Source organism: Gopherus evgoodei, chromosome 3, assembly GCF_007399415.2.
Source record: "Gopherus evgoodei ecotype Sinaloan lineage chromosome 3, rGopEvg1_v1.p, whole genome shotgun sequence".
NCBI classification, from domain to species: Eukaryota; Metazoa; Chordata; order Testudines; family Testudinidae; genus Gopherus; species Gopherus evgoodei.
The window spans coordinates 185,399,814-185,424,413 of record NC_044324.1 but is presented as its reverse complement, the minus strand read 5'-3'; the positions used below and the strand labels follow the sequence as shown (position 1 = coordinate 185,424,413).

Genomic DNA, 24,600 nt, shown 5'->3' with positions numbered 1-24,600 from the left:
GCTTAAAAGGGTGTGCATCAGCGTCAATGCAAGATGTTCTTCAAGCTTGAAAATAAAAGCAGAGCTGCATTAAGTTCAAACATTGGTATTAGATGAAAAAGAAGAATGGTGTTTTTCCCTCTTGCTTTTCTGGAGACAGACATTATTTGCCAAAGAATGTAAAATTCAATTCCCCGAGGAATGCCAAAAGCCTTTGGCAGACACTCTGAAACTCAAGTTGACTCTTTTCTGTAAGAACGAACATTAGAAGGAAAAAAGAAGAGGAGGGATAATTACTTTAGTGTTTACATGGCCATGGCTTCTTGATTCTGAAAGCGTATCTGACTACAAGGACTGGAATTAATCTAATTTTAAAGAACTGCCAGGTAAAGTAAAACTACCCTTAATTATTCTAAGTGAGTCTTTATTTGTATCTCATAATTCTTAGAATAGTGATGGGAAAAGGTACTCAAGATTATAAAGACAAGTGCAGTAACTTTTTTCCTCATATTTGTACTGTTCAAACTATACAATCTAACAATATCAGTTTTATACCTAGAAAGACCAGTAATGTTCCTAACATCAGAGGGGGAAAATATTTCATCACCACCATCTCTCCAAACACCATTTAACAAACATGTTCCTGTTAAAGCTGAACAGACTGAAGAAAAATTACTGTAGTGGAGAGCAGAATACTTACATAGACATAAATCACACAGGTGCTTAGGAATTGGAGTAAGCAGACTCAGGAGAATAGATGGTGCTATGCATATCCAGGATACAGCCAGGTCAGTGTAATCGCATTCCAAAGCCAAACTCCAACCCCGTGAAGAGCTGTAGACTAGCAGTGTTCTTATATTTTCTGGACATATACATTCTTTCTTACACGCTCATGTAATTCTCTAAAAAATGTGTTTTCAACTGAAGGAAATTCCATGCATGTCAAAACCTCCAAAAGTTGAAACCATTTTAAGCAGACCTCTCACAGAGTTTGATTTCATTTTCATAATTGAAGATCTCTGAACTAATGGACATTTTTAAAAGGGATGCAGCAATGGCTTGGAAGCCTTCAGAACCATATTTCACACTGTCATGACATTCCAAGTCAGTTCTCTCATCCCTGCTCATAGTCACATATGCCTATAGAAATTGTAAAGAAAATAATCCGCCTTTGAAAGCAAGTCTGATAGCAAAGATACTAGAACTAGAGAAATCTGGTTATCTGCAAATGGATGACTCAAGGGATTGGTAACAGGATACCAAGTTTTTTAAATCTAGGTAACCAGTTCATATCTAACCCAGCTCAGTGACTGGAAGTAGTGACTGAAAGTAGTTACCACCTGATCTGGTTTGATGGCATTTGTGAAATATTTGCTGGTTTCAGATTGCTTCTCAATTAACAGATGGTCACATGACCCAAAAAAGGTATCATAATTGGCAAGAGAAGGGAATAATCAAAAAGATTTGTCCAAAAACCTGGGTTTTGTTCAGTTGTATTAACTTTTTATGCAAGTGACTTCTCAATTAACAGATGGTCACATGACCCAAAAAAGGTATCATAATTGGCAAGAGAAGGGAATAATCAAAAAGATTTGTCCAAAAACCTGGGTTTTGTTCAGTTGTATTAACTTTTTATGCAAGTGACTTCTTTTTTTTTGGTGCAATGTTTGTTAAAACAAAAACAAAAACAAAAACACCCCCCCCCCGCAATATTCTTGTGAATCAATGTGACGTCATTATGGGTGAATGTGAGTGAATATTAAGCTACCATGGCGTGCAGGGGGGGAGAAACCATGAGCTATCATCTTGAAAACTCTGATCTATGAACATGCAGAGAAGTTTCTATCATCCCTACAAGGAAACATCATCATATAACTAGGTAATCACATGCCAAGAATAATTGATAAACAGTTGGGATGCAACTGAAGTGAATAACCCAGAAGCTGAAAGCGTTTCCCATGAAGCGTTTCCCATTAGGAATGGCAATATACAAAAACCTGTAGGAGAGCACTTCAACCTCCCTGGCCACACTATAGCAGACCTTAAGGTGGCCATCCTGCAGCAAAAAAACTTCAGGACCAGACTTCAAAGAGAAACTGCTGAGCTTCAGTTCATCTGCAAATTTGACACCATCAGCTCAGGATTGAACAAAGACTGTGAATGGCTTGCCAATTACAGAGCCAGTTTCTCCTCTCTTGGTTTTCACACCTCAACTGCTAGAACAGGGCCTCATCCTCCCTGATTGAACTGACCTCGTTATCTCTAGCTTGCTTGCTAGCACACATATATATACCTGCCCCTGGATATTTCCATTACATGCATCTGAGGAAGTGGGTATTCACCCACGAAAGCTCATGCTCCAAAACGTCTGTTAGTCTATAAGGTGCCACAGGATTCTTTGCTGCTTTTACAGATCCAGACTAACACGGCTACCCTCTGATACTTGACACCATGCAAGGCACTGCATTTAGCCGTATGGAATGGAAATCCATCAACCTCATGAAGAAACTTGCACAAATACAGACAGATATCATCTTCCTTTCCAAATGCAAACGGATGGACATCATACCAAATGGACTAAAGGTAAAAAATCCATTGCTATCTACATACTACACAGACCACAGTGAGAGATTATGTCATACTCTATCAAAAAAACTGAGGAACCACCTGATCAGCATCCTATACAGCAAACAGGAAAACATCAAAAAAGAGCTCTCCAACCTGGAGACTCTCATTAATAACCAAACTTCTATACAAACGGACTTCACTAGAATAAGACAGGAGATCTACATTACTCACTTCACCTCTCTTCAAAGGAAAAAGGACTGTAAGCTGTCTAAACTCCTACCTGCCTCATGGGGCCACAACTGTGGTACCCCCAACCCACCCAGCAATATCGTCAATCTATCTAACTACACACTCAGCCCAGAAGAAAAGTCTGTCCTATCTCGGGGACTCTCTTTCTGCCCTGCCACCCCCACCAACATGATACAGTTCTGTGGCGATCTGGAAGCCTACTTTCGCCGTCTCCGACTCAAAGAATACTTCCAGGACAACACTGAACAGTGCACTGATACACGGGTGCCCTCCCACCAACAGCACAAGAAAAAGAACTCCACATGGACTCCTCCTGAGGGTCGAAATGATAGCCTGGACCTATACATTGAATGCTTCCGCCGGCGTGCACAGGCAGAAATCGTGGAACAACAACATCGCTTGCCTCACAACCTAAGTCGTGCAGAACGCAATGCCATCCACAGCCTCAGAAACCACCCTGACATTATCATCAAAGAGGCTGATAAAGGAGGTGCCGTTGTCATCATGAACAGGTCTGACTATCAAAAGGAGGCTGCCAGACAACTCTCCAATACCAAATTCTACAGGCCACTTCCCTCAGATCCCACTGAGGAATACACTAAGAAACTACAGCATCTACTCAGGACACTCCCTACACTAACACCAGAAGAAATCAACATACCCCTAGAGCCCCGACCAGGGTTATTCTATCTACTACCCAAGATCCACAAACCCGGAAATCCTGGACGCCCCATCATCTCGGGCATTGGCACTCTCACTGAAGGACTGTCTGGATATATGGACTCTCTACTCAGACCCTATGCCACCAGCACTCCCAGCTATCTCCGCGACACCACTGATTTCCTGAGGAAACTACAATGCATTGGTGACCTCCCAGAAAACACCATCCTAGCCACCATGGATGTAGAGGCTCTCTACACAAACATCCCACACACAGATGGAATACAAGCTGTCAGGAACACTATCCCTGATGATGCCACAGCACAACTGGCTGCTGAGCTCTGTGCCTTTATACTTACACACAACTATTTCAAATTTGATGACAATATATATCTCCAGATCAGTGGCACTGCTATGGGCACCCGCATGGCCCCACAATATGCCAATATCTTCATGGCCGACCTGGAACAACGCTTCCTCAGCTCTCGTCCACTCACACCCCTTCTCTACCTACGCTACATTGATGACATCTTCATCATCTGGACCCATGGGAAGGAGACTCTGGAAAAATTCCACCATGATTTCAACAGCTTCCACCCCACCATCAACCTCAGCCTGGACCAATCTACACAGGAGGTCCACTTTCTTGACACCACGGTGCAAATAAGTGATGGTCACATTAACACCACCCTATATCGAAAACCCACCGACCGCTATGCCTACCTTCATGCCTCCAGCTTCCATCCCGGGCACATCACACGATCCATTGTCTACAGCCAAGCACTGAGGTACAACCGCATCTGCTCTAACCCCTCAGACAGAGACCAACACCTACAAAATCTCCACCAAGCATTCTCAAAACTACAATACCCGCATGAGGAAATAAGGAAACAGATCAACAGAGCCAGACATGTACCCAGAAGCCTCCTACTGCAAGACAAACCCAAGAGAGAAACCAACAGGACTCCACTGGCCATCACATACAGCCCCCAGCTAAAACCCCTCCAACGCATCATCAAGGATCTACAACCCATCCTGGACAATGATCCCACACTTTCACAGGCCTTGGGTGGCAGGCCAATCCTTGCCCACAGACAACCTGCCAACCTGAAACATATTCTCACCAGTAACTGCACACCACACCATAATAACTCTAGCACAGGAACCAATCCATGCAACAAACCTCGATGCCAACTCTGCCCACATATCTACACCAGCGACACCATCACAGGACCTAACCAGATCAGCCACACCATCACTGGTTCATTCACCTGCACATCCACCAATGTAATATACGCCATCATATGCCAGCAATGCCCCTCTGCTATGTACATCGGCCAAACTGGACAGTCTCTACGGAAAAGGATAAATGGACACAAATCAGAGATTAGGAATGGCAATATACAAAAACCTGTAGGAGAGCACTTCAACCTCCCTGGCCACACTATAGCAGACCTTAAGGTGGCCATCCTGCAGCAAAAAAACTTCAGGACCAGACTTCAAAGAGAAACTGCTGAGCTTCAGTTCATCTGCAAATTTGACACCATCAGCTCAGGATTGAACAAAGACTGTGAATGGCTTGCCAATTACAGAACCAGTTTCTCCTCTCTTGGTTTTCACACCTCAACTGCTAGAACAGGGCCTCATCCTCCCTGATTGAACTGACCTCGTTATCTCTAGCTTGCTTGCTAGCACACATATATATGCCTGCCCCTGGATATTTCCATTACATGCATCTGAGGAAGTGGGTATTCACCCACGAAAGCTCATGCTCCAAAACGTCTGTTAGTCTATAAGGTGCCACAGGATTCTTTGCTGCTTTTACAGATCCAGACTAACACGGCTACCCTCTGATACTTGCTCCCATGAACTGCTCATTGAATAGCGTAAAATAAGAAAGGAGCTGGTAAAAGTGAAAGACTTGGGATAAACTAAACAGTCTAAACAAAAGCAGTCTCAATTTGTCAAAAAATTCACAACAAGGAGTTCAGTCATGTACAAGGGGGCCAACTGACACACTTGTTGGCAATCTTTGATCCAGAGTGGGTCAGCTGGGGGAAGCAAGCAGAGTGGCTCCTGTATCTGGAAAGAGGTGTTCAGATAATTCTGGAATGGCAGTTCCAGCACTACCAATTGCCAAGATGCATTTATGAGGAACAAATAGTAAAATGGCTATTGGATGTCTCAGAGCATGCCACCAAGCATACATCAGTTTACACAGAGAAGAAAATAAGAGGCTTTTTGATTCTGGCCAATCTTTAATATCAGCCTAAGAAAGAAGAGTCAGATTTTTTTCTATCGTTCTTTCTAACCATCTATAAAAATCTTTTGCTTTTGGCCTGAAAATTTTAACACTACTGTACAATTCTTAGCTGCCAGAATAATGACATTATAGTTCGTGCAGCGTGGCTGGATATGCAGGCTACTCAGATAGCAAACACATTCCTATTTAATCTACCAACCAAGAAGAGCAGGAGAAGAAAAGAGTTTATTTCACAAACTCTGATGAGTTTACAGGCCTATCAGTTTATTCTAGCTACATAGTCAGGGTTACCACACTAGGGATTCATATATTTATCAGTTAATCTGTCCCAAAGCCATGGAAGGTAATTAACGAGAGAGATAGTCAGGTATGGCTTCAGGCAGTAATTTAATACTGCCCTAAATCTCTGCATGAGCAAACCCACTAGCCAAAGAGGAAATGCATACTGTACAAGGACACTTGTGTTCTCAAACATGATACTCCATGGAGTTTTCAGAAGAAGCACTTTTCCAGTGATTAACTCTGTACATTTGAAATTCATTATTTAATGCCATAGGAGAGTGGTTATTTGTAGTGCATAGAGGAAACAAGTTCTCCCATGAATATAAAAGTCAGATACTTAATGGATAAGCCATCTTAGGTCACTCAAAGCTCCATTGTCCTTTGCTGACCCTGCTGGAAGGTAAATTAAGTCACTGTTCTTATTAAATGATTATTTTTATAATAATGTTGTGTCTTTTGTACTTTCTAGAATAATTGGACCCATAAACAATATCACTTGAGCTGTATACAAGGATAAGAGTGTGCTTTCCATACTGCCTTGGTATGTAAATACAATTCTCCCTTAGGGGTAGCTCGGGAATGCATTGTGCCCTCCCAGAATTCATGGCCATGGAGTGATAACACCCCAACTGCATCAGCTTTTTAAACGGTGTAGCATGCTTCCTTGCTCTGCTGACCTGTATGTGGGAGAGGGAAGGGAAGGGCCAGGCTTACCGTGGTGGAAAGGATGTGTTTTGCACCCTGTTGAGGAAAGCTGGAGTAGTTTATTTAAAAATAATACATACACCCATCTAAGGGCTTGTCTACATCAGAAAGTTGCAGCGCTGGTGAGGGAGTTACAGCGCTGCAACTTTGAAGGTGTACACATCTGCAGGGCATCACCAGCGCTGCAACTCCCTGTTTGCAGCGCTGGCCGTACTCCCGTTTTGTCTCGGGTGTAGAGGATCCAGCGCTGGTGATCCAGCGCTGGTAATCCAATGTAGACACTTACCAGCACTTTTCTTGACCTCCGTGGAAGGAGGAAGCCTCTGGTAATCAAGCGGGTCTCCTTTCCCGGTTTGCTCTCTCGTTCCCGGAACCCCGAGCAAGCAGGTCTCCTTCCCTGCAGTTTGCTGGGTGGCTCCGGGAACGCGAGAGCAAACCGCGGCGAAGCGGGTCTCCTTTCCCGGTTTGCTCTCTCGTTCCCGGAACGCCGAGCAAGCAGGTCTCCTTCCCTGCGGTTTGCTGGGTGGCTCCGGGAACGCGAGAGCAAACCGCGGCGAAGCGGGTCTCCTTTCCCGGTTTGCTCTCTCGTTCCCGGAACGCCGAGCAAGCAGGTCTCCTTCCCTGCGGTTTGCTGGGTGGCTCCGGGAACGCGAGAGCAAACCGCGGCGAAGCGGGTCTCCTTTCCCGCTTTGCTCTCTCGTTCCCGGAAGCCGAGCAAGCAGGTCTCCTTCCCTGCGGTTTGCTGGGTGGCTCCGGGAACGCGAGAGCAAACCGCGGCGAAGCGGGTCTCCTTTCCCGGTTTGCTCTCTCGTTCCCGGAACGCCGAGCAAGCAGGTCTCCTTCCCTGCGGTTTGCTGGGTGGCTCCGGGAACGCGAGAGCAAACCGCGGCGAAGCGGGTCTCCTTTCCCGGTTTGCTCTCGCGTTCCCGGAACCCCCCTTGAAGTCGCCCAACAGCGCTGCAGTGTGGCCACATCTAACACCACTTGCAGCGCTGGTTGCTGTAAGTGTGGCCACTCTGCAGCGCTGGCCCTATACAGCTGTACTAATACAGCTGTAACAACCAGCGCTGCAAAATTTTAGATGTAGACATGGCCTAAGACAGAAAGTGAAACCATCTTCTGGGCCAAGAGAACCAGCCTTAGATACAGTGAAGAATTTGCATTTTCTCTTGTATACTTCACTTGTATATTTATAGTTATACACAATTCCATAGTCTGTTAAACGATGCTTCTTGTATATTCAAATCAAATAAGCAGTGTATAAAAATATATTTCTATTGAAAACATCAGAATTAACTGAACTCACAAGGTTTAAAGTTTTCAACTGTCTTCTTACTCTGCTGCTGATACCAATATAACACGTCAGAAATTATCCAGATTTCCCTCAGTAAAAAAGCCAAAATATGCTTCTATCTAGAGTCAAACACAGGCCTGAGTTTTCCAAAACAATTAGTGATTTTGGACAGTCCATTTCACGTGTTCATTTTTCAGAAGTGCTAGGCTCCTACCACCTGAAGATCAGGCACCTTTATGGTGTCGCAAATTGGGCACCCAAATATTGAGATACCCAGTTCACAAAACATCCTAATGCACATTTTCATTTAATATAGAAAGCTTGATGACAAGAGTGCTCAGCCATTTAGCCTCTTCTGGAAAGACATTAGAAACCCTGTTTGACACTGTGAAATAGAACTGGGTGAATAATAAAACATTTCTTGTTGACTAGCTTATTTCATTAATATTTGCCTAGGTGGGCCCCAGGTAAAAGCCAGCTTCAATAGATTTCTATTATTCAGTAAGAATAATGCAATGCTAATAAGCAGCAGCCAACAAGATAAAGAGTATGTTTTTTAAGCAATATTCATCTCAAAGAGAATATAATCACATAAATGCATGTTTTTGTTGTAGATACACATATCTGTTTTGTTTTTGTACCATGAACCAGATGGAGGGCTTGCCTATTGCAAATCACAAATGCTTTAAACATGAACTATAGTCTGCAAAGGACAACAGAGAGAGTACTTTCTCATAGCAACCATCTCCTTAGAAATATGAAAAGGAAAACTGGATGAAAACATAACCTTTCTTTCCCCCACCTTGGTCAGTGCAAGGTATAGTGAGCGAGTTGTTATTGACTGCAAAATTACCACTTTAAAGCTAACAGCTTCATGGTTCTGCCATATTTAAAGAGCTAGCCACAAAAAGGCATCCTGGGAAAATGTTTCTACAACAGGGTAACACTGCAATGGGGCAGCAGGAATTCACCAGGGAAGATGTTTCTGATAAGGGGCTTTTTGTTGTTAGGACTATCACCACCACAATTTCCCACTTTAATGCATCCAAGGGCAGGGTTCAAATCCTGTCCATTTCCAAGAAAGTTATTTAATTGGTTCTTGTTTTAACAACAAGGAACATCAGACATATTTTCTGGAGTACTCCTTGGAAGAACAAAATGAAACAAAAATATACTGCAATAGCATGAAAGCTGGAGCTCAGGCTTTGGCCTGAAATTTCTTACCCCAGTTCTTTAGGCTTCCAGCAATTTCTTCAAACAAAGCAGGGAAGATCTTTTCTCCGTATATCTATTGTAAGAAAGTAAAAACAAAAAACCCAAGCAGGAAAAGGTTTTTTTCCTTTCTAATTTTATATTTTCTGGTTCTCTCTTTTGGCAAGGATAATAAGGGAAGACCTTCCATTCACAGAGTGCTTGTTCTTTATTTCGTTGGGCTAGATGTTCAAGTAGTTGTTGTGATGGCTGCTATTCTGGCTGACACACTGGGGAATGAAGTGGGGGAACTCCAGAGCTGAAAATGAGAATCTGGAGGGCTTAAGTTATGAGTCAAGCTATGTATCTGTGGGCTATAATAGACTCACATTCACTAACACAAACGAACCAGTGGGCTTCTTCCCTAGAGAAAAAAGCTTAGTCTGAGCATCTGAGATCTGTAGCAGTTTGAACCCTTGTTGGGCCCCCACTCATATGACAGCTGCCATTTTGGCTAACAGCAGAAATTGAACTGGGGCCTCCAAAGCTAAAAACATCAGTTTCTTACAGCTTGAGTTAAAGAGCCAAGCTCTAAAGTGGTGAGTGTAACAGACTCACATCCTCTGTGGATTGGGCACAACACACACTGATCAGTGGCTTACATTAGCACCCACAATTCATTAAAGGTTTTGATGATGCATTTCTACAGCTGCAAGATCAGGAACTGGGTTCTGCTCTCATTGAAGTCAATGGCAAAGCTCCCATTAATTTCAGCGGGCTAAGAGTGGGGCAATGTTTGTTATAATGCATATTTTGCATTGAGAGACGCCAACACTATACTAGAGAATGAATTACAATTTGAGGGTTAAACTGAAAAGTATTTTAAAATACTGAGACAAGATATACCAAACAAATGTTAAAGGGATTGTCTAAGACCTTGCATAATTTAGCTTCATAGTGCTTTTCTACCATGAAAGTTGGAGCTGCTGCTCCTTACAATTTAGCTAGGTACTGTATTTTTCATACAGCTATTCTTTTTCTTCTTGTGAACGGGTGATCACTCTAATGCTCAAATAAACTATGTTCAGTGGTTGGCCACATTGTATACTCAGCTGCAGTTCACCCTCTGCATTCTGCATGAGCTTGGAGGCAGAGACAAGTCAAGTGACTTGCCCAACGTCACACAAGAAATCTGTGGCAGAGCAAAGTCCCTCTAAATCCTAAACCAACACTGGACCATCCTTCCTCTCTGCCAAAACTGGTCTTGCAGCCTTGCCCAGCTGAGTCTCAGTGACAGGTTAGTTCTGGGTGGAACTCCACAACACTGTGTATGGGTAGCTTTTCTACAGTACACCTGGTTTTACCCAATCAAATGATCATGCAGAAGAAATGCACATTAACAGTCAGACATTGGACACATGATTTTTTTTTTATTCACCCACTAAGAAATGGTGGTTGTGCTGTATTTCTGGAAGCAGGAAATACCAGAGATCTTGCCAAAACCCCTTTTCTTGTGAAATTTCCAGCTCTGTTTTGCAGCCAAAAAATTCAAATAAACTTTAGATTAGCATTCAAACTAAAAATCAAATTTCAAACCTTTTGACATTCTCTCCTCACTTCTCTGTAAGACCTTGGTCCTACATCAAGGTCCATTAGTATGCAAAGTCAAGTGTGGCTCTACATGTGGCCAGGAATCCACACTACCAGGTACTGATTCCGCATTTGGAGCTAAGTATCATATTTTGCACTGATACATAAGGTTAAAAACCAGCATCAAAAGCATTTCTCTTTATATTTCCTCTAAAGAGGGTTTTAAGATTCTTTTTTTCTCTTCTGCCCTACATATGAGGGGCCCAATCCAAAGGCCGTGGAAGTCAGTGGATGCTTTTTCGCACACTTCAATGGGCTTTGGATCAGGCCCTAACTACCCTTTATCAGAATGTGGTATTTTGAGCCTGTGCAGCTATCTTTAGTGTAACAGTGTTTTCATGGGCCACATTTCACTTTCAAAGATCAAACAAAGTCAGACGGCACTGGCAAAATTAACTCTGGGTATCAGCCACATCACTCACTGATCACAAACAACATGAAACAGTTTAAAAGGCAAAGCAACACAAAAGAAATTCCATACTTATGCAGTAAAATGTCAAATGTTCCAATTCCTAATGCTCATATTAAAATTGCTATGCCCAAGATCTTTAATTTCTTAGATTAATAAAAAGCATCCTTCTCCATTCCTAAAAGGCTATTTTTAAATATTCTACATTTTGGGATATGTATACATAATGCTGAGTATTAGTCCCAGATAACAAGCCCATCATAGCTACATCTGTGTTTAATGAGACTATATACACAACAGTGCCTTTCATTTTTCATGTTGCCAGCAGAATTTTAGGTGAGTTTAGCCTAAGCCCTGCACTGAACTCCATGTAAGTGGACCCTGCTCCTGTGCAAAGCCTTGCAGAAATCATGCAAACGGGTACTGCAAAGCCTTGCTCAAGTCAATAGCCTCCCTGCAGGGGTAGCAGAGTGAAGCTCTTTGCAGGGCTTAGCCTTTTGTGCCCCCAAGAGTTAGTTCTTTGTTTTACCCTGTGCCTTGCAAATGGAACAGAACATTGAGTATGCAGAAAGCAGAGAAAAAATGCAACTGTTTGGTTTCTAATCTGACAGGGGATTTCTGTTTAGGGATTTTTTTTTTTAAATCATCACTGGTTCTTTCAAAGCTTTGCATTGCTGGGGACAGGGGAGGGGATAATTTACAGTAACTACAAACAGTTGCTCCCTCTCATTGAGTCAGCTGCTGATTTTGAAAGCTTGTTCTGTTTTCCCCATATCTAAGGTTGACATCAGCCACAAGAAACACATGGCAAGCGTTAAATACAACAGTACTTTAAGCCTGCACTCGTTTTGTAGCTTCAATGTGTAAAAGCCCAGCCATCTTGCTTATTTAATTTTTCTGGAAATACATATTTCCATTTACTCCATCCCAGCCAATCTAAGCAAGGAATCTTACAGATACATAAGGGAAAATATGTCACAGCAATTCCAGCTAACACGGCTTTTTGTATCATAATTGCCTTTTGGTTTCAAAGTGAGCAGGCAGGGCCATATCAATGAAAAATGAGGCACAAGAAAGGCCAGAACATGGATCTCAAGGAACACTCTGACTCCAACCCCAATACAATGGCCCTTTCCCCTGCCACAACCCCAACTTGGAATGGTAACCAGGTGGGTACCATCCCTTCACAGGCAGACAGGGGAGCAGCCTCCCTCCTAAAGAAATGATCCCTCCTCAGGAACAGTAGGGATAGTTGCAAGGGGGCTATCAGTACTTACCCTTGAAACGAGAATATATCTGCTTGGGTGGGTTGGGCCTGAAGCATTCTTTTCCTACTGTACACTTCTGCAGAGGTGGTAATAGGAGGACTCCTTCACTGAGATGAATGGATCAGTTCACAGGGGTATTGTTTCAGGCTGTGAAAAAGCTAGTCACCTCCTTTTGTACCCACTCATGGCATACTGTCACACTGCAGCACCCTGCCTCAGTTTCCCCACTTTCAGGGCTCTTTCCCAGTCAAAATACTCAAACTCTTCTCATTCAGAAACACCCCTTCTTAGGGGTGGGGTTATTAAGATAACAAAACATTTATCAAATTCCATACAACCCATCTTTCCCACTGGGGTCTCCCAGGCTTTCCTTGCCTGGAGTCTTTTCCCTGAAAACTCAAGGCACCCTTTGGAGTCTACTTACTCCTCTTCAATCTTCCTCAGTTCCCACCTGATACCTAGAGGATCCCTGCTGGAATACTTCCAGCAACCATTCCTCACTATAGTAATCCCCACCACAATCCCTCTTCCCCACCCTTACAGCTTCCTAGTCCTCTACACAGAGGAATTGGCTGCTGGTACCCAGCTGGTTCTACTAATTAAACCCCACACCCCATCCCTCGTGTGTCAGGCAAGGTAATTTGGAAGGGGTTGGCCAGCTTCAGCCTCCATCTCTTAAAGAGATAGGCCACCTCATCACACAGGCTTTCTGCAGACTCAGGTAGACATCACTGCAGTTATGCTCAGTTCCCATTTTCAAGCTTTACTTTCACAACCACATGTGCAAGACACTTACCTTCTTTTTAAATGAAAGTCTGTCTCCACTGGCCTATAATGCCGATGCTTTCTTCCAGCCCGGCGGCTGGATTTTCAGAAGTGCTGAGCATCTGTCTTCTGCTTAAACTTGCTTCACGCTCTCCACATCACATCCCTGTGCATGGGCCTACTGCAATCACATCTGGTATGTTCCCCTGACCCAAGGAGTACTCTAGGCTCACATTGTTGCTAGATTCTCTGGAGAGGTTAGGGAGTGGATGGGACCATGCTTTTCCCCCTTTATACTTAACAGTAAAACAGTTATTTCCTTAAGGTACCATTCAGCCTTTCATCTTGCTGTATCTCATTTTACCCGATTGTCAAATGACGATTTTGAGATTGTCAGTTCCAAGACTGCATAAATGCTACATTTTAGCATGTAATAGTAGTAACTAGTAGAATTAGGCACTCAGTAAAATAAGGCACATTTTTTAAAAAACAAGTCAAGTTAAAAATCCTGCTACAGATTTTAACAAATAAATTGTTTTCATAAATAAACCATCAAAGTGAGAAAAAAAGCTGACGAACTAGCATTAGTGTGGTGACCAGGTGGTTTCCACATATAAGTAAAATACGTACATCTTATTAGAATGAGAACTAGAATATGCTCCGGATACTTCCTCAGTTGTTGCTTAATATATCTGGAACATGTTAAAAAGTCATATTCAGTTATAACTGACATATTGCACATCTGTCCTGAGTGATACTCTGCACATATAAGATTAATATATACTCAGACTTAGTTTTTGAAAAGGGCATATGCCCCATCTGTGTGCCACCTCACTCAATGTGCACATACCTACTGGGGTTGTGTGTGTGCATTTCCAGTGTGTTTTGGCTGCCTGGGAAATCTGAGCCCTAATTCAGGTTAGGAGTTAGGATTCCTTTCCCTTCTGTCCAGGTTCCTTGGCAGTTTTTATTCACATGCACAAATAAACACCCATTATCTTTGAAAGAGTCAGAGCTGCTACTCATCAAGCTTGATCCTTCAGTCAGTTTCAGCAGCTTTACATTAGCTTATTTCTATTGAAGTCAACAGTGTAAAACTGATGCAACAGAGTGGTAGCTCAGGCAACTGGTGTTTCTGTAAATAAACTAGCACTGTAAAAATTCCGCTTTGCTCACATGGCGTTAATTCCTGGCCCTACTGAAATCAATGACAAACTTCTGTTGAGTTCAATAGTTCCAGGATTTCAACCACAGGCTAAGGATTCAACCTCATATTTCAAGAACATATGTATGAACACTGGGAACACATATTCTGTAGCCACACATTTTTCTACAAAAGCAGCCCTGGAAAATAAGCATTATATAACATACAAACATACTACATCCCAGTGTTTTATGCCCTATGAAGACATCTACTTTTCTGTGAAAGGAGAAATTGAAGGACACAATTGTTTAATGACGTGAATCTGAAGGCATTTGGCTCTGGCTTGGCCTCAAACCAGAATCCTAGATCAAGCCTATTTATACTCAGACCAGAAAGAGAGTATTAACCTTGCATAGCACTATGCACACTGGTCAAAGGATCCCAGAACAGCAATATATATTCCTCTTAGGGCCTTATCCAGCTTCCATACAAATAAAGGGAAAAATGCTCACTGACTTCATTGGGGGATGGATTGGGACTTTAGGCCCAGATCCTCAGAGGTGTTTAGGTATCTGATTTCTCATTGAAATCGTGGGAGTTGAACACCTCACCTTTGAGGATCTGGGCCTTCATGACTTCTGGAATTGTATCCAAAATGCTAATGCCATAAACCTCCACTATCTTTCTTTCTTAAATTTATCCCTCTTGCCCACAACGTTATCTCACACATAAACACACCCGCCCATTGAGAGCTGCTAAGCATGCATCCAATGCCTTATCCCTATAGATTTTCCATACAGTTAGGCAGCACAGTTAATCTACCTGTCAATAAAGTACACTGGAAAATATTCCTCTAGAGCAAAACTGCTAAAGACATGGCAAGCCTATTGTAATTATTTAGTTTTGCCTTTCAACAGTTTTTTTACTTCCTTGTTATTTAAGTGCAAGCCACCTTAATAAAGGCCGAAAGTAATAAAGCACTTTACTAATACCTGCGAACATTTAACATTAAGTTGGAAGAAGCAATCCATTTTTAATAACAGTCTGTTTTGGTAACCTTGTATTCTGACCTTGTATTCACCAAGGTGAAAGGTGAAGATTAAATCTTCTCCACCTTTCTGAATACAGCTGCTGTGCACACAGACTTTAATTGATGTGAGACCCAGCTTTGTAACTCAAGACCATCTCCCGCCTGCAGCACTGAAAACATGCAATTCAAGGCTCAGTTTCAGCTGATAACTGGTCTCTCTCAGCTGATGGTCCGGACAGGAGAATGAAGTCTTTGTCATTATCTATCCTCCATCAGCATTGCTCTTTTTTCATAACTCTGGTATTCAAGTCAGGCCTATAATGATGGCCTCTCAGCAAGAAACATGATGAAGTGAAGCAAAACCAAAAAGAGGATAAACTTAAGTCACTGCTGAATAAAGCTGTAAGATGGAAACAGGGCACTGGCCCACTCAAACTGAATGTTGTGAATTTTTTTTTTAAATTTGCACAGCCCGTGATTGGTTATTTTTTATTCCTGTTCAAAATAAACATTTCCATTCATTCATTGCACTATACGGTTTCCAACATAGCTCCTTGACTTTGCAGCAATTTCTTTTCTCTCCTCATGTACTATTGGAACATTAGTACATCTCAATAACTTATGTGGGTCCTGGTATAATGGGACTTCTGGTTAGTTTCTTTGCAGGAACCAAATCTGGGACCTCTGGCCTTTACCTAGGGTTGCCAACCCTCCAGGATTATCCTGGAGTCCCAGGAATTAAAGGTTTACCTTCAATTAAACATTATATCATGTGATGAAACCTCTAGGAATACATCCAACCAAAACCGGCAACCCTAGCTTTACTGCTTGAACTTAAGTGCTCAGTCTCTTATATTGACACTAAGAACAAACGTCTGTTCTTTTTGCAGATACAGACTAACACGGCTGCTACTCTGAAACCCTTCAAAGGAAATGGAATGACATTTTGGAGCCATGTGTAAAGTGGTGTAAGTTAGCCTCTCTGACATGAATTTAGACTGCCTTAAACTTACACCAACTCTACTGATGTGTAAGGTTGTCTTAATAAGGAGCGACTAATTTATACCACTTTACATTTTACATCTGATTTGGAATAACAAATATGGAGGGCTTTCAGGAACGGGCCCTTAGTGTCTTTCCAAGGACCCAAATATTTCTATGCATGATGATCCACTCGCAGAACAGCATCTCTAGCACATGGCAGCCAAATGTGCATTGTTGAGTTTAGCTTCATATTCTTGATGGAGATCCAGCATTTGATATACACATTGGACTTATTATTTCAAAACTTTAAAAAATCGGTGTTTTGATCTATTTTGCCAATGTTGAAAACTGTGCAAGAGTATTTCCACAATGCCACACTAGCTTTTTATATGCAGGACTATAAAGTTATCATATTTAATATTCTACATGATCTAAAAAATCTGTATGCATTGGAAAAAGCCAGAAAAAAGCAAATGAGAGCGTTTTTTTTTTTTTTGCCTCCAACTTAATCTTTTTAATACATATCCTGATAGCTCTACTTATTTTAGAGTAGTCTCGCCTCTTTTGTCCTGTGCTTTTAATTCCACTACTTGGTAAAATTTAGGTTTCCAGTCATTGGGTAAATTCATACAGACCAGCTCCCAAATTATCACAGTGAATGTTTTCACCCTCCTGCTACCAAAGGTAATGAGAATGTGTGTGCTCTGTGGTTTATTTAATGCCAAAAAGCCTGTGTAACTAGATAGCATTGTGGTCAAAGGCTCATGTAGTGTAAACTGTGCTTAAGCTAGGGGGACTTTTCTGATGAGTCTCAAACCACTCCAGTAATCCCTAGAGACTCCAGATGTTTTCACAGAGCTGCATTACCAAAGAGTCACCAACTACTATAGGCTTAGTGCAGGCAGTTTAAAAGTGCCCTTTTTTCCCCAAATGAAATGTTTTTCATGTGGCAATTACAGAACCTTTTAAAAGAAATCATCCAGTGATGATCCTTTATAATATACTAGCTGAAAACCCATGTTGTTGCATGGATGTAATTCATAAAGTCATATGTGTAAAAAAGCCAAAAACTGCCGAAAACTTTGCTATGTATCCAAGCATATGAATTGACTGTATCCATGTACTATGAAGAGATTCTGTCTGGTTGCACGTGCATGAAGATAAAACTCTAATTCCTCTTTCTATTCCTTGAACAACAGCATGCCACAAAATGGGATTTATCCCACAGCGGGGCTGATGTTTTTGTGCTATGTAAAGTTAGAAACAACAGACTCATTCATTGCTCTCCCACATCTCACCCTAAATGGGCCAGTCTTTTGTTTATTCCTTAATTGAAGACAGGATATTACATTTTTAGAGAGGAAAAGTAAATACCCCCCTCCCACCCAAACAATCTACCACAGAAATGTTCACTGTCATTTGTGGGTTTTGTTTTTAACATTCTAATTGTATTAACAATAAGAAATAATTAATTAATAACCATTTCACTCTGTTCCTGAAATGGAAGAAGAGAAGCAGAACACAGGTTTCTCTTCAGAGCAGTGAGGCCTATTGGATGGAGCAGTGAACTGGAACTTGGAGGATGTAGCATGCCTGATTTCCATGGCCTTGCTCAATCATAGTCCTCTTGATAGGGTTCCAGGCCAGATTCCACCACTGACTCTCTTTGAGACCATGGGCAAATGACTTAGGCTCAGTTTTGAAAAGTGGTATCTAATTTTGGGCACCTCTGTTTTAAAAAGGTGAGTCTTAACTCTTCTGGTGCCTCTGTTTCCCCACCAATGAAATGGGAATAATAAGATTTATCAACCTTTGTAAAGTGTAAATAACATAATTGCTTGCCTTTGTTTTGCATATTCAAACCGTCATTGAAGTGTGTCTGTTTGTGCTAGCTATGCACAAAATGGTTTCATGCCCAAGTTTGCAGAAAGAATCACTGCTATACACACACAAGAGAGCAAGCAAAATTAGAGGCCAGTTAGAGGCTATACAGGTGTTCCTATTGTGAAATAAAACATGACAGTTTGTTAAAAAGGATATAAACTCTTACAAGGAATGAAGGAGTAGTAAGTTTTTGCTATATCAAATTAATGTGGACCCATGATTAATCTATGATGCAATATAGCGAGATGCAAACTAAACTCTTTTCTGTGGAGGAAGCTGATATCTGCATCAGAGACTCTTGCCTCTCAACTCTTCATTGACTTGAAAAATGTAGTTTGACTGCCTTATTCAGAAAGAGATTTTGGCATGAAATAGCATCTTTGTAAGAGGATTAGGAAAATTCCATTCTTTCAATGACTGGCTAGGTGTTTACTCTTACTTCTCACACTCTTTGGCTATTATTGTTAATTGTCAGGGCAAATGCTCTCTATGAAAATTTAAAAACAAAACAAAAATAAATTGTGAGCAATCTATCATTTCATCCAGGGTTTTCTTGAAAACGTCCTTATGAAATTTTCTGATAATTTATTTTTTTTTAGGGATCCATTCAACTAAAGCCTCAGCCCCACATGTGTTGAGGACACCTGGACTACTCAGCCTCTGGAAAGTCCCATCACTACTCATGCTACCAAAGTTCCATCGCACTGGCCCAGCAGAACTAAGAACTTTACTGGATGATTGATGCCCACCTTTGTAGTCCAGTGAAGGTTAACACAGAGTAACTCTCCTATAGTCATAGATGGAATATGGCCAATCTGCAGCACACTGCATGACCCAGCTGATGATACTTAGGGAGTTCTCTGATATAGGTGGCCTGATTATCAAAAGCGCTGCAAGTCCAGCTGCTTGCATTGAGGTCTCTTGTGGGTGTCGAGCAATTTTGAAAATGAGGCCAACTATTTATGTTTCTAAAGATGGAGTTAGGAGCATAACTTTTGAAAAGCTTAACCAAGATTAATTTGGCCCATAGGTGCTTAGTCCTATATTACAGGATAGGAAAAACAGCCCTTTTAAAAGTGCCTAGATGAGGATTTATAATTTAGGAAAAAGCTCTGAAGAAACATTTGTCAGGCTAGTGTGTACAATGCAAGTTTACATAATGGAATTAATTGCAAGGGCTCTGCTGGAATGATTTCATTCAGGAGAGTTATTTGAGGTATTGAAAGAGGGATTTCACAGCTGAAAGAAAGAGGATTTTTCCTGAGACCGGTGGAAGTAAAACACATTTAAATTTCTTAATACAGTGCTTCAGCCTCAGTGGGACTATTGTTTTCATGTCTTGAGATTGAGGAGATACCTTTATTCACAAATCTATTCAGGAATACCTTGAAAACATTCAGTGCTTTCCTAACACAGGTGTTTAACATCTACAGGTGGCAAAGGAGTACATTTACTTGTTAAAATGTGAGCCTATTGAGTTACAAAGAGTTACATAGAGGTGTGTCACATCCCTACAAAGGTTGGGATGTAGAATAAACAGAAGAGGTGTTTCTAGCATGCAAGGAGGATTTGGGCCTTTAACAGGTCAGATTGAAGAGACAATAGAAAAGGTCAGAGGGTGAAAATAGAAAAGGTCAGAGGTCAGTCACTGGGACAAGGAAAAGAAATTGGGGGGGGTCATTATTTCAGCATTCAAGGCTTTTATTTCTGAATGCTAATGCTGACCTTTAATATGTGAGTGCAGATTTTACATTGGGGTTCTGCAATATTGTATATAACATTTTATTCTAAAATATGTTGAAGCAGACCTTTTATGGTCTCTATTGCTTAATATTAACACTATGGGGCAGGGGGACAGTGTTCCTTTGGGTCCATCTCCTACTAATGTTCTCTTATCCTCTGTCTTTCTGGGAGAAGGTCATTTTTACTTCTCACTGTTTCTTTTATGATTGCTTTTAATAGATATCCTAGTTATTTAGAGAAAACCAAAAACATTTTGCACATTTGGGATTTTGTCCTAACAAGATTTTCTAACATCTAACTACTGCATAGCATAAGAACAGTGTTGTTGATATCCGGCAACAGCAAGTGTGAAATCTCTGTCTCAACATACTTTATAATAATGTTTAGAAAACAGTGTGTGATTCCATATGGCTACCTCTCTCACGGATGGCATCTTGGCCAGTAAGCTTTGCTGATGATTGGAGAGCTAGCTTTAACAGACAGGAACAAATTACATGGCCACAGATGCAATAGCACGTCTGATGTGCTGAGAAAAGGAACAGGTGGGATGAAGGTCCCAAGGCTCCGACCAAGACTGCAGCAAATAAACAACAGTAGATAGTGTGACATGTGTAAAGGGTGTGAGGCAGTACAGTTTGACATCTTTGCCATAAGGGCTAGCTGGGCCTGACAGCTTGTATCTTCTCCCCGCCCCCAGCTGCAGTTGCCATATTGTACGAATTCTTTCCTTAAAATTCTGCTGAGTATTCAGTTTGCAAACACAGCAATCTAAGATCTAAGCAAGCAATACATTTTTAGTGCATGCTGCAAATGTAGACACACATTCCGCTATTGTTACAGGATTAATATTCCACTCACCACATGGAAACTTTACCCATTATTATCTAGACCTTCATTAGACATATGGAAATACATGTTCCAATATAGTCAATTCCAAGAGCTTTGTGTATGTGTCAATGTGTAAAGTGTGCATTTGCCTACTGTTTCTTAGGCCATAATTTTCTCCAGGAGGAAAAAAAATGTTAAACCACACTTCTTAACTAGTAGCCTAAAGTGTTCTTATGGTCATGGTCACACTAAAACGATCAGAAACCAAGTTATCCCTGCAGTATGAGTTAAAAAAAACAACATTATAATTATGATTGTCTTTTGGTAGCAAGGTAGGTAATTATACTGTGTATTTGCGCCACTTGTAATTCTACACAATTTGTTCCAAATCTGTTATTTGACAAGTGTAGGAAAGGGAAACCAGAGGTGGATATTTAAGGGAGTGTCCTGGGAACTGTCAAAAGGTAAATAAATGTGGTGAATCCCTCTCCCATACGGCTGAACCAAACTTCAGAAACTGGGCTGTGTTAAATATGGGATTCTTGCCAAGCAGTTGGCTGCCCATAGTACCATAAAGAGCCAACTTGCTTAGAAGAAAACAGTGTTAAAACGGAACCCAAGGAAACACTCTCCGTACATGCAGAAAGTGTATTTATAGTTAACTTTTTCTAGGAGGGTACAAATTCATTATTTAATATATTATTGTTTGATGCAAGGGGGAATAAGTATTTTAGGAACTCTACTCTCCTAGCATGGATTTTCTTTAAAGGATTCCAAACATTTTAAAAAAAGAAAAATTAAAGTCGATGAATCTCAAGGGTTTAAATTACATTATAATGTTAGACATGACATAAAACGTTGAGAGTTTCTTTAAACAATAAAAGCTTTTGAAAGAGAAGATAACTGGTGTCATGTTACTAGAAAGAATTCTGCAGCTAGCACATTTTTAAGTTAAGTTCCATTGGAATGGAAAAATAGTGCACATATTATATTGATAGATTAAAAATTACCATGTATTACTTTGTTTATAACATTTCTCTTTATATTCCCCAAAGAGAAAGAGAGCTTGTGTCACTTTTGATATGTACTTTATGACTAACCTGGGAGGTTAATTCAAGATCCTTTAATCTCAGCATATGTCTTTCTTAAGGAGCTGCAGACCAAAGCATTGAAAATGCCAGCTGCAAAAGGGGTTTGAATAAATCCGTTACCAGTCCAAGTGCAGTGATGCATATTCAATTTCTTACTGGGCAGAGAGAAATATTCAATAAGGGCAAAATGTACCCAGGCTGCACTATGCCGCAGTCCCTGATTGCACAACAAGTAGCTACCAAAAGTGCCCAGGCTACAAAGCCTACAGAAGCTTTCATGAGAATCATATGCTCTTGCCATAAGGGTGAAAAGAGGATGGTAAAAATCTTGAAACAGCATAAGCTCTAGCGCTAGTCCTCCCCTCCTCAACATCTCCCTGTCCCAAGAGGCCCCTGCAGAACTGAGCAACCATTCCCTATTGTGCACTTCTATTGTCGGGGGAGCCCCCATAAATGCAAAAGGCAAAGATAGGTTTTGTGCTAAAAAAACAACAACAAATATTAGAATACAGCCCTTCCCCTTGTCCTTTGTCATATAATTGTTTGTAGACATTGTGTTAGTGAGTTGAAAATATATTGATTTTTAGGCACACAAATGGTCCAGATTGGGTACTGCCCCTTCTGACTGTAATTTCTTCCCATTAGGTTTTGGCCTACATGACCTGGTGTGATGGTCATTGTAAGACCTAAGAAAATAAGTAATTTTGGTAGTAAAACTCCATGACCTCATAAGACTGCTATGCACATACTTTACACATGAAGTGAGAAATAATTTTCTATGCCTTGTGCACATCTTATTTGATGTATGAACTGGTTTTAAAGCCACCAGCATTCCAGTACAGTATTCTCCCATGTTACTTAGAGTGGTCAATGAGGGATAAGACACTTAAGAATACCAATAGGACTCTCTGCTGAGAAATGACAATCCACAGTTTTCTGCATACTTGTCTGCAGTCTGCTAACAGTGACTGGAAACATCAGCACCATGAAAGTGGATCACAATGATAGGATGAGTTATGGTACTTTGAGTCTCCAACTTGATTACTCAATACAGTTTCAAAATAATCACTCTTCAGTGTCAGGCAATGAATCTTAAATCCTGTAAGCAGCAATAAACAATGCAAATGAACAAAGACCTAGCACTATCCCGTTGAAAAACTCTATCCTCCAAAAAAAAGTCGGGGTTTTGGTTGTCAGAACAAAAAAAAAATTTAATTTTTGATGAAAACCTGAATATTTTCATCAAACAATGGAACAATTTTCATGAGAAAGTTTCCATGTGATCAAAAAGCTGTTTTTCATTAAAAAACATTATGATGAAATATTTTCAACAAGTTCTACTAACCATATCTGAATTCATATTTCTCTCATAAGGGGAGAATTTACACTTTTCTGTCAACCTACAAATCCAACAATGGAGAAAGTGATAAATATTGCCTAGTTCTAGTTCATCAGCATATAAAATATAATAAAACAAGGGAGAGAGGGGACTTGTATCAACTGCTCAATGTTTTTGTAAAGTAAGGAAGGCTAAAATGACCTGCAATCCCCTCAGGCTAGGAAACTTTTTATTCCTAGAAATATTAAAGTGCTATTTAGGTGAACTTTTTTCTCTGTACTGGGTTTTCCAATTTCCTACCGTAACGGACATGCCGTCAAGATAATGGATTTTTCTAATAGTTCCTCTGTGAATTACTGATACCATCTTGGTTTAATTAAACAGAGGGTTTTGATAAATCAATCTACTTTACAATGTTAATTCTGTTGGTTTCTTTTACATATAGTTCCTGTGTAACTAGTTTGCTCAGTCTTATTTTTGTTTCAGGTCAGTTTCTAGCCAGTCTCACTTTCCAGTAATTGTGTGTTAGACGGTGTTTTTATTTTGGGCTTTCCAGCACTGAGGAGAAGTGTTTATAGTAGAGGAACACAACCAACTTGAAAATCACATTTGTCTGGAAGTTTTGTACCTACTAGAGTTACAAGCAGGGCCTAAGATTACTAAATTGAGCCTTTAGGCTCAAGGAGCTGTGACATGCCAGGAGGAGCACCGAAGGGAAGTAAGTTATTGCAGCGCTGAAGGGCTTGAAGCTTACTTACTTACCACTTTGCACCCAACAGCACTTTGTGCCAACATCACAGTTCCCTCTGTATATCCAGTTAGCTACACTGTTTTTCCCTTGCTGGAAATACCCTTTTATCAAGGTTGCAGTTGTGCCTCTTGGGCATATCCTGTGTTGTGAGGAGTGCAGGGCTACACTGCTCTGTAGATACTCTCCATGACAGAGACAGAATACATAGCAGGGAATACAGGCATGAAGAAGCAAAGCTCCCACTGCCACTCCCCTCTAGTTCACTATTCCTCCCCACTACACAGGCAGCTGACTCTAATGGCCAGCATAATAGTGAGGTAGAACCATGACAGTACCTTCTTCTCAGCCTCTCCCTTTCTTGGATCATGAACCACCACCAGTGGAGTAAGGAGAGGCAGGCTCTCTACTCCTTGGATCATAGGGGCTGGGGCTGCAACTGGGCTGGACCCTAGGGGCACACATGGGAAGGCCCCTTGTAACCTACTTCCTCCCAGCTCCCATGTAAGAACCTGACAGAATGTGA

At 41.2% G+C, this 24,600-nt stretch overlaps 1 long non-coding RNA gene across 1 annotated transcript; it reads left to right on the top strand.

Moving 5' to 3' along the window:
- Positions 1–243: 243 nt before the first annotated feature.
- Positions 244–21,669, top strand: LOC115647584. Its single transcript, XR_003999356.1, has 3 exons — positions 244–365; positions 6,471–6,542; positions 18,925–21,669. It is a non-coding gene; the product is annotated as an uncharacterized LOC115647584 (long non-coding RNA).
- Positions 21,670–24,600: the final 2,931 nt, after the last annotated feature.